Raw genomic sequence first — 9,707 nt, 5'->3', positions numbered from 1 at the left:
TAATTCTGTCTCTGTTTGGTCCCCAAGTGAAGTTAGTCTTTGAGACTAACTGGGTTCTTCACTGGTCCTTCAGTTTAAAGTCAGGCTTTAAAAAGGATGAGTATTAGGGATTTATTCATCCACCCATTCAATCAAAGGTTGACTGATTACTAAGCATTACACCAGATACTGGAGATAAAAATATATATACTGGGCTTCAAGTTCAAGGAAAACCCCACCACACAACATTCCATGCTGCTCCTAACACCATTCTTATTTGCTCAACCCTGCTACAGCGATCTTCCACGGCTTTTAAAACTGTATGTAACTCTTCCTATATATGAAGGAGGTGCTAGTGAACTCACCATCATTCCAGAGTTTCTGCTGAAATAGGTCCTTATGGCCCAACATATGGACAATGCAACTACACATTCACAATATCAATTAACCACATAAAAGAATTTCCAAGTTCCAAACACTCAAATAACAAGCCCTCTGCGGGGAGTGAGCTCCGCCCCTGGCAAAGGTCATGAGGAAGGAGGCTTGGCATACGCAAAGGCGGGATCAAGCCTCAGGAGTCCCCCTGGAAATTCTCGAGCATCTACCCCCAAAACCAGAGTCTGCCTACTTTCTGCTTTGTGCTTTCACCTACACCTCTGACTTTATGGGGGGCTGTCCTCCACTACCTCTCTCTGAAAAAAGAGTTAGCTTACAGCTCCAGTTAATAATTCCTGGGTGTGACAGTGTTTCAACCTACAAACTCCTTTGGAAGTCCTCTAGCCTGCCTGAATAGGTTTTTTCCGGCAACATGTGATTGTTCAGAGCCTCCCAACTGAGAGGCAGATGTTTTAAACTGTCTAAACACAGATTCCTTTGAGTAGTTAAAAGATTGATTAGAAATGTATTGGTGAAGGGTTTTTCACTTATTGGGCCAATGTTTGCTGCTAAGTCTCCATATCCCTTACCTACTGTGTCCTTGGCGGTGTATTGATTGATATAATGGGTGTATAGAAATGTAAGCAGTTGCCTCAATGTTTGTAACCTTGGACCCTTGAATTAATTCTTTTCTTGATTGAGCCCACCTCACCTTTGCCCAATAGGAATGCAACTTTATCCAATGCTTTTTGGAGGCTGGCGCCTGACTTTAGAATAACCACCTTTAGAGAAAAATAAGCTTCTTAAAATGTTAACAGACCTCCTGGCCAGAAGATGATGTAAATCACCTAAACTTTTGCATATGATAAGTTTGAAAGCCTGGTTTCGATAAGGATCAGGAACTGCTGTCCTTGCATGACTCTACCCCTTCCCCATTATCCTCTATGCACAACTTAAGGTATAAAACTACTTTGGAAAATAAAGTATGCCCTTTTGTTCACCGAAATTTGGTCTCCCCATGTTGTTCTTTCTTTCACCTTCTAGCTGAACTTTTCTTCTGAGGCTCGTCAAGGGAAGCTCGTCAAGCCTACTAATTTTGCCTGGGCTTCTAAGATCTGACCGGGGAGGCCTTAGTGTCTCCTCTCCTTCGGGAGAACGGGAGGACGCCTGCGGCCTTCGTAGGTGACGTAAATTCCCTGCTTTGGAATTTTATTCAGCCTCTTTTCTTCACTGAATTTCTTCGCTGAGCTATCCTTATTTCACCACTCTTTATATCCTTAATAAACGTTTAATTAAGCAGTTGTTTCCCGATCCTCGCCAATGCCGTCCCTGCTTCGAATTCCCTGGATCAGCCAGGGCTGGTCCCCGGCAGCCCTCCCTCTCCCAGTCTCACGAGACCAAATCGTTTCAGTCTCCAGCACAGGGACTGCATACCCCTTCCCACTCCCACCCCAATTATCTGCAGGTTTGTACCAGAATTTCCTTATCCCATGATTTCCCATCCGGCTAAAAAATGAAATAGGCCTATTGCTGCTAAGTTAGAGGCTTTCACTAATTACTCACTCGTTTCACTAGTTTTCACTTCGTTACTCACTAAGACTCACGGCACCTAACACCCCAGAGACAACTCTCACCCAACCACTGGCCAGAATAGATGGAATTCCTGCCTGCCAGGAATCACCAAATATTTTGACCTTCACAGTCCCAAACCCACATACCCTGCAACTGATGGCTGCTCTTCCAACTCCTGAGAGAAACAGTAGCTCCCAGAGAGGAGAGGCTTGGGAGCAGGTACGCAGATGGAGGGGAGGCTGTCGAGAGAGACCATGTGCTTTTCTGTGGCCAAGTCTATTGACAGTGCTCAGCCAGTGTTTCTCAAGTGGGGTTCCAGGGAACACTGACTTGGGTCCTGAGATTCATTAAGAGTTGCTGGGTGGTACATACTATAGTAATAAGGTGGTTTCCCAGGTGGCTCAGTGGTAAAGAATCCGCCTGTAATGCAGGAGACTCGGGTTCAATCCCTGGGTTGGGAGGATCCCCTGGAGAAGAAAATGGCAACTTGGCCCAGTATTCTTGCCTGGTGAATCCCACGGACAGAGGAACCTGGCAGGTGGGGTAGCAAAAGAGTCAGACACGACTCAGTGACTCAACTACATGCTAAATAAATACTTTCGGAAGTTCTGTTGTTGAAAGAGCTATTTCATTTTAGCAGCAATCCTCATAATTAATCGATTATAAAACACGTGTGTGTGTCAGAAAGAGACAGAGAGGATGTGATAGAAATGCTCCTGAAGAGCCAGGGTTCCAAGGGATGCAGGTGGAAACACTGTGCAAGCCAGACTTTCACCAGCTCCCTCACTCAGTCCCTACCATTTTCTCAGTATTTCATACTCAGTCTCACCTGTAAATCTTTGCCTTGATCCTCAAAGGGCATCAACTCTCGCCCCTGAGTCTGCCGCCTAGTGTTGCTTCCTTCCATCACAGCATCGCACTCTCTGTCCCTGGACTCCCCCTCACCCTCAATGACCCCCTCCTGCCCCCCTTAGAGACCCGCACCCACCCAACCACCCAGGACAAATGTCTTCAGCCTGTGTTTCTGTGATCAGCTCTGGTTTTCCCTCCACATCCACACAGGCAACTAGTTCCTGGACATTTTCATCTGGACATTGCATCTTGGACCAAAAAAGTCTAAAGATAAGCTCATGTCTCCTTCAGTGGTCCTGATGACAGTAAAGTAGGAACGAGTCACCCAGCTGGAAGCTGATGAACTGCCAAGTCTTGGAGCTGCTCACTGTCCTTCACTCCCACTGCTCTGCCCTCTACATACCAACAGCCTCCATCTACCCATGACGTGAGGGTCCACCTGGTCCCCCATCCTATCCAAGGCTCTGATACATGTTCTAAATGGTGGCAGCTTGGCTGTAAAGATGTGGATCTGAGCCTGTGTTCCATATCGCCCCCACTCATACCTGTGTCACAGTATCCTGTGGAGGATGTTACTACCCTCACTCTTGGATCCACAGAGACGCTGGGCACCTGCTAAGCTCCCACGGCCTGCCCCCTTCCCCACCCCCTTGTCTGTGCCCTGCCCCCTCCTGCTGAGCAAGTCTGTCCTCACCAGCTTTCCTTCAGTTCCTTATCCACAAACGGGGCATCCTTTATTTAGAACATCCCCCACACATTTCACCCTCACAGCACCCACAGCCACCTGGCTTCAGCTCTAGCCTCTCTGCTCTGGGGAGGCCTCCTTCACTCTCCACCAGCCGCATCCCCCCGTATCATGGCAGCACTGGAGGAATTCACGTTTCCTTCAAGCACACGTCACAGCCGTGAACAGATACATGAGGCCCAGTGCCCAGAGCGGAAAGAAACCGACATAAGCACATTGGATAACGTCAATTTTCTCCTCACTGCAACCAGCGCAAATGCCTGAAATAAAGCAGATGGTTAATAAACACAAGATGAAATAATAATAAAAGAATGGAGCTTATTATACATATAAATTACTTTAAACTCACTCTTTTCTTTCTAATCTCCTATCTCCTCGTTCAGTCTCTTTTTTCTTCTTTGCGCAGTAGAAACAGTAACCACCAGGAGTGGAAACAGGGGGTGTCTGATTTTGGAGAAGCAAAGATCACAGTATGTGGTGACGTCAGTCAGGAATGCAGTTCTGTGCTGGATGCAGGCTAAGGGGATCCTGCCCTGGCCTCCGAGGCAGTGTTCCTGTCTTTGCTCCTGTGCTACTCTGCCAGCATCAGCAGCGCTGTCCTCTCCGTGTAATTTACCTGCACATCTCCCCTCTCCACCCCGCTCAGCTCCTCCTCCTGTCCTGCCTGAGCTTCAGACTTCCTTCTCCCTCTTTCACAGGCCTCTCTCTCCTTCTCTAGCTCAGAATCTCAGAGGCACACTGACTTCCCTCCCCGAGTGCTTGGTGTTTGAATCCCCATCATCTGGCTTTTGTTCTTCCACTAAGCTCAAAAATGATCTTCCTGGAGCCAAGAGTCTCACCTATAGGAGCACAAGAGCTCCTATTTGCTGAGCCCTTAGTTGCAGGCAGGCACCTGCAAGGTGTCCTGTGTGTACAGTGTCATGGAGCCCTGACAGACAGGCATCATCACCAAGAGGGCCACCCCCAGTGTGTGAAGAAAATGCAGATCCTGGGCCTCATCCAGTGAGCACAGGCGCTGAGGTCCAGGCCTTTACCCATCACCTCCTGACATCAAGGGCCAACATAAATGTCTCTCCACAGGAGCTCTACTGAGCCCCAGGCTGCCTAATGAAGGGGTCGGGGGCCTTAGACACCAACAAATATAGGAAAGTTAGGAAAAATGCAGGGAAGGTGACCGGGTGGGAACTTCACAAGCTGAGGAATGATGTAAGCTCCTGGGTTTTCTTTCCTCCTTCATCCCTGATGGGGTGCTAGAGAGGCCTGGACCCAGGACCAGCTCTACAAAAAGGACTGGGGAAAGGATGTCTGGTAGGAAAAAAAACTCATTTTTAATACTTGTTGCTTGTGGAAAATTCTGAAAGATATGGGAATACCAGACCACCTGACCTGCCTCTTGAGAAACCTATATGCAGGTCAGGAAGCAACAGTTAGAACTGGACATGGAACAACAGACTGGTTCCAAATAGGAAAAGGAGTACGTCAAGGCTGTATATTGTCACCCTGCTTATTTAACTTATATGCAGAATACATCACGAGAAATGCTGGGCTGGAAGAAGCAAGCTGGAATCAAGATTGCTGGGAGAAATATCAATAACTTCAGATATGCAGACGACACCACCCTATGGCAGAAAGTGAAGAGGAACTAAAAAGCCTCTTGATGAAAGTGAAAGAGGAGAGTTAAAAAGTTGGCTTAAAACTCAACATTCAGAAAATGAAGATCATGGCATCTGGTCCCATCACTTCATAGGAAATAGATGGGGAAACAGTGGAAACAGTGTCAGACTTTATTTTGGGGGGCTCCAAAATCACTGCAGATGGTGACTGCAGCCATGAAATTAAAAGACGCTTACTCCTTGGAAGGAAAGTTATGACCAACCTAGATAGCATATTCAAAAGCAGAGACATTACTTTGCCAACAAAGGTCCATCTAGTTAAGGCTATGGTTTTTCCAGTGGTCATGTATGGATGTGAGAGTTGGACTGTGAAGAAGGCTGAGCACCAAAGAATTGATGCTTTTGAACTGTGGTGTTGGAGAAGACTTCTAAGAGTCCCTTGAACTGTAAGGAGATCCAACCAGTCCATTCTGAAGGAGATCAGCCCTGGGATTTCTTTGGAAGGAATGATGCTAAAGCTGAAACTCCAGTACTTTGGCCACCTCATGTGAAGAGTTGACTCATTGGAAAAGACTCTGATGCTGGGAGGAATTGGGGCAGGAGGAGAAGGGGACGACAGAGGATGAGATGGCTGGATGGCATCACTGACTCGATGGATGTGAGTCTGAGTGAACTCCGGGAGTGGGTGATGGACAGGGAGGCCTGGCGTACTGCGCTTCATGGGGTCGCAAAGAGTCAGAAACGACTGAGCAACTGAACTGAACTAAACTGAATGCATATAAACAGAATCTAGAAAAACGGTACTGAAGAATTTATTTGCAGGGCAGCAATGGAGAAACAGACATAGAGAACAGACTTATGGACAGGGGGAGAGGGGAGGAGAAGGTGAGATGTATGGAGAGAATAACTTACATTACCATATGTAAGAGGGATAGCCAGTGGGAAATTGCTGTATGGCTCAGGAAACTCAAACAGGGGCTCTGTATCAACCTAGAGGGGTGGGATGGGGAGGGAGATGGGGGGAGGTTCAAAGGGGGGATGTATGTATACCTATGAATGATTCATGTTGAGGTTTGATAGAAAGCCACAAAATTCTGGAAAGCAATCATCTTTCAGTTAAAAATAAATAAAAAATTTAAAATACCATTATTAAACATTATAGAAATTTTAAGGCTCTATGCAGATATATTTCCAATACTGTTTCAGACCTGAAATGAATATTTACAGTTATATCACACAATAGAGTTTGAAAGATTTCCAAGGAGACCCCAAGCCAGATCCAAGTGCTCAGATAAATTTTTCCTTCCAGAGGCACCTTCATATGAGCAAGACTTGAGTCTTATGGAGTCACAGGTGACATGGGACTTACAAGCAAAATAAAAACAAACCTCCCAAGCCTCAACCCTCCCTACTGTCCATGCCAGTTATTGACTCTCAGCCCTCAGTTTACCCTACTGACCCCATTCTTCACATAGTGGACAGGCCTTTCAGCATCTTGCCTTTTGCCCTGTGAACACAATGTTAAGCTCTGCCAGTAGAGGGCGCTGGAGGCACACAGCCGGCTGAAAGGTGCTCTTCCTGATTCTGGCGGCGCAGGGGTTGGTCTGTTCTTTTCCCCCTGCTCAAGAGATTGGCTCACGTGAGCCTTCTGCACAGGTGATCCAAAATGTGGGTGTGTGAGAACATGGGGTTCCTCCGGCCTCAGCTGTAGCCACAAACCAGAGCACACAGAGCCCTTTCAAACTTTGCAGGCGTGACTGAGGCCCAGTGACCTCTTCACCCCATGTTGACACCAGGCACTTGGCACCTGTGCCAGCCAGGGCTCACCTAATACTCCCTGGCATCTTCCTTGGCATCCTGTTCCATGACAATGGCCCCCAGTGCTTCAGCATCTTCGAGGAGCTGGTACTTCACCACATCTCTGATCACTTCCAGCTATATTCCCCTCCCTCACACCGTTTCCTTTGAGCCTGCCTGCTGGTCCTTGAACACATCAGACTTGCTCATACCGCAGGCAGGAAATCATCCCTGAAATATCCACGTGGCTTCTCTTCTCCCTCTCCTAAAATTCCTACTTAAAATGCCATCTTTCATATGGTATTTACAATTGTATACATTACCCTAGGCAATCTTCATTCTCCTGAAGGACAACTTTGCTGGAGAGAGTATTTCTGGCTGACATTTTTTATCATTCAGTATTTTAAGAATGTCATTCTGCTCTTGCCTGGCCTGCAGGGTTTCTGCTGAGAAATCTGATGATGGCCCAATGGGAGTTCCTTTGTAGGGTTCTATTTTTTTCTTGCTGCCTTTAAAATTCTTTGTCATTGACTTCTGACAGTTTTAACATAATGTGTATTGGAGGTCTTTTTGTGTTGAGGTAACTAGGAGTTCTCTTAGCCTCATGGACTTGCATATCCACTTCCTTCCCCTGTCTGGGAAGTTCTCAGCTATTATCTCTTTAGATAATCACTCTACTCCCTTCTCCCTCTCTTCTCCTTCTGGGTACCCATCACTCTGTTGCCCCTTATAAAAGAATCAGAGAATTCTTGTAGGATTTCCTTACTTTTTAAAGATCTTAATTCTCTATTCTCTTCTATCTGAATCATTTCTAGATTTATATCTTCAAGCTCACTATTTCTTCCACACGGTCTGCTCTATTTCCAGTACTTTCTAATGAATTTTTCATCTTGTTAATTGAGTTCTACAGCTCCAGAATTTTTGTTTGTTGGTTTTTTAGAGCTTCAGTCTCTTTGGTAAAGAATTCCTTCTGTACAATAATATTATTCCTGACCTCATTGTAATGCCTTTCTGAGTTTTCCTGTGCTTCTTCACAATGGCCATTTTGAATTATTTTTCACTTGGATAATGCTCCTTAAATTTTCTTTTTTTTTTTTTTCTGGAGGACTATTGTTTCCTTTTTGAAACACAATGTTACCTTGGTTTTTCATGGTGCTGGATGAGCTGTTCCTCTGCAGGCACATGTGAAGTGGGCAACACCTTTCTTCTTTAGGTAAAGCTTTTTTTACTTGATTCTAACATTTAAGGGAAGGGAAAGTTGCTCGGGCATGTCCAATTCTTTGTGACCCCATGGGCTATAGAGTTCATGGAATTCTCCAGGCCAGAATACTGGAGTGGGTAGCCTTCCCCTTCCCCTGGGGATCTTCCCAACCCAGGGATTGAACCCAGGTCTGCTGCATTGTGGGAGGATTCTTTAGCAGCTGAGCCACCAGGGAAGCCCAAGAATACTGGAGTTGGTAGCCTATCCCTTCTGCAGGGAATTTTCCTGACCCAGGAGTTGAATGCAGTTGTGAATCTGCATCACAGGCAGATTCTTTACCAGCTGAGCTACTAGGAGTTAACATTTTAAAAGGTCAGTAATTAGAGAGACTTTATTGACCTCTCTCCCCTTCCCTCTCTCTTTCCTCTCCTAATCCTTCCCCGTCTTTCTAATCCCCCAGTCCTGGATGCAGGAATCTGGTCGAAGGGCCTCAGCCTGAGAGGAGGATTAAAGACTGATCACCTCCTTTTGGCAGAGAACTCGAATTTTGGTTCTCGTTTGGTCTGATTTCTGGTAGGGCCAAGTTCCAGTCCTCCCTTCTCTGGAGGCCCAGGGTAAAATCCCATAACGCCTGGGTATCTGCAGGTGGCAGGAGACGTCTGTCAGGCCACCCCTTTTGCTCCCCTCTCCCCCCTCCTCCCCCTTCTTCTTTCAACCTGGCATCCTTTCCTCCTTTTAAAATCTTTGAGTACCTGAGATATTTTCCTTTACTCTGCTAGTACTTGGATCTTAAGTTCTGTGTCTCTATAGGAGGTTTTCTGAGAGACTGTATTCTTGTATTTAAGGGAGTGTCTGATGGGGACTGCCAGGTTTATATGTGTGTGTTTTAACACTGTGTTCTGTGTTGTGACTTTTTCATGGCCATTTTGCTTTGTCTGGCCACCATTTGGTTTAGACCTGCTGCAGAAGCGTGCCAGCTACGACGGACTGCACAGAAGCGTGGCCGAGAGGAGCTACCCCTCGCCTAAGGTCAGGGCCGGCGGCCGGGAGGAGCTACCCCTCGCCTAAGGTCAGGGGCGGCGGCCGGGAGGAGCAACCCCATGTCCAAAGAGTGGTGGCTGCATGGGCGCAGGAGGGCCGAGAGGAGCTACTCCACGTTCAAGGTCAGGAGGGGAGCCCATGAGGAGATACCCCTCGTCCAAGGTAAAGAGTAGCAGCTGTGCTTTGCTGGAGCAGCTGTGAAGAGATACCCCACGTCCAAGGTAAGAGAAACCCAAATAAGATGGTAGGTGTTGCGAGAGGGCATCAGAGGGCAGACACGCTGAAACCGTAATCACAGAAAACTAGTCAATCTGATCACATGGACCACAGCCTTGTCTAACTCAATGAAACTAAGCCATGCCTGTGGGCCACCCAAGACGGGCGGGTCATGTGGAGAGGTCTGACAGAATGTGGTCCACTGGAGAGGGAATGGCAAACCACTTCAGTATTCTTGCCTTGAGAACCCCATGAACAGTATGAAAAGGCAAAATGACAGGATACTGAAAGAGGAACTCCCCAGGTTGGTAGGTGC

This window comes from Bos mutus, chromosome 28, assembly GCF_027580195.1.
Source record: "Bos mutus isolate GX-2022 chromosome 28, NWIPB_WYAK_1.1, whole genome shotgun sequence".
NCBI lineage: Eukaryota > Metazoa > Chordata > Mammalia > Artiodactyla > Bovidae > Bos > Bos mutus.
The sequence above is the reverse complement of the archived record's forward strand: the minus strand, read 5'-3'. Positions refer to the sequence as shown.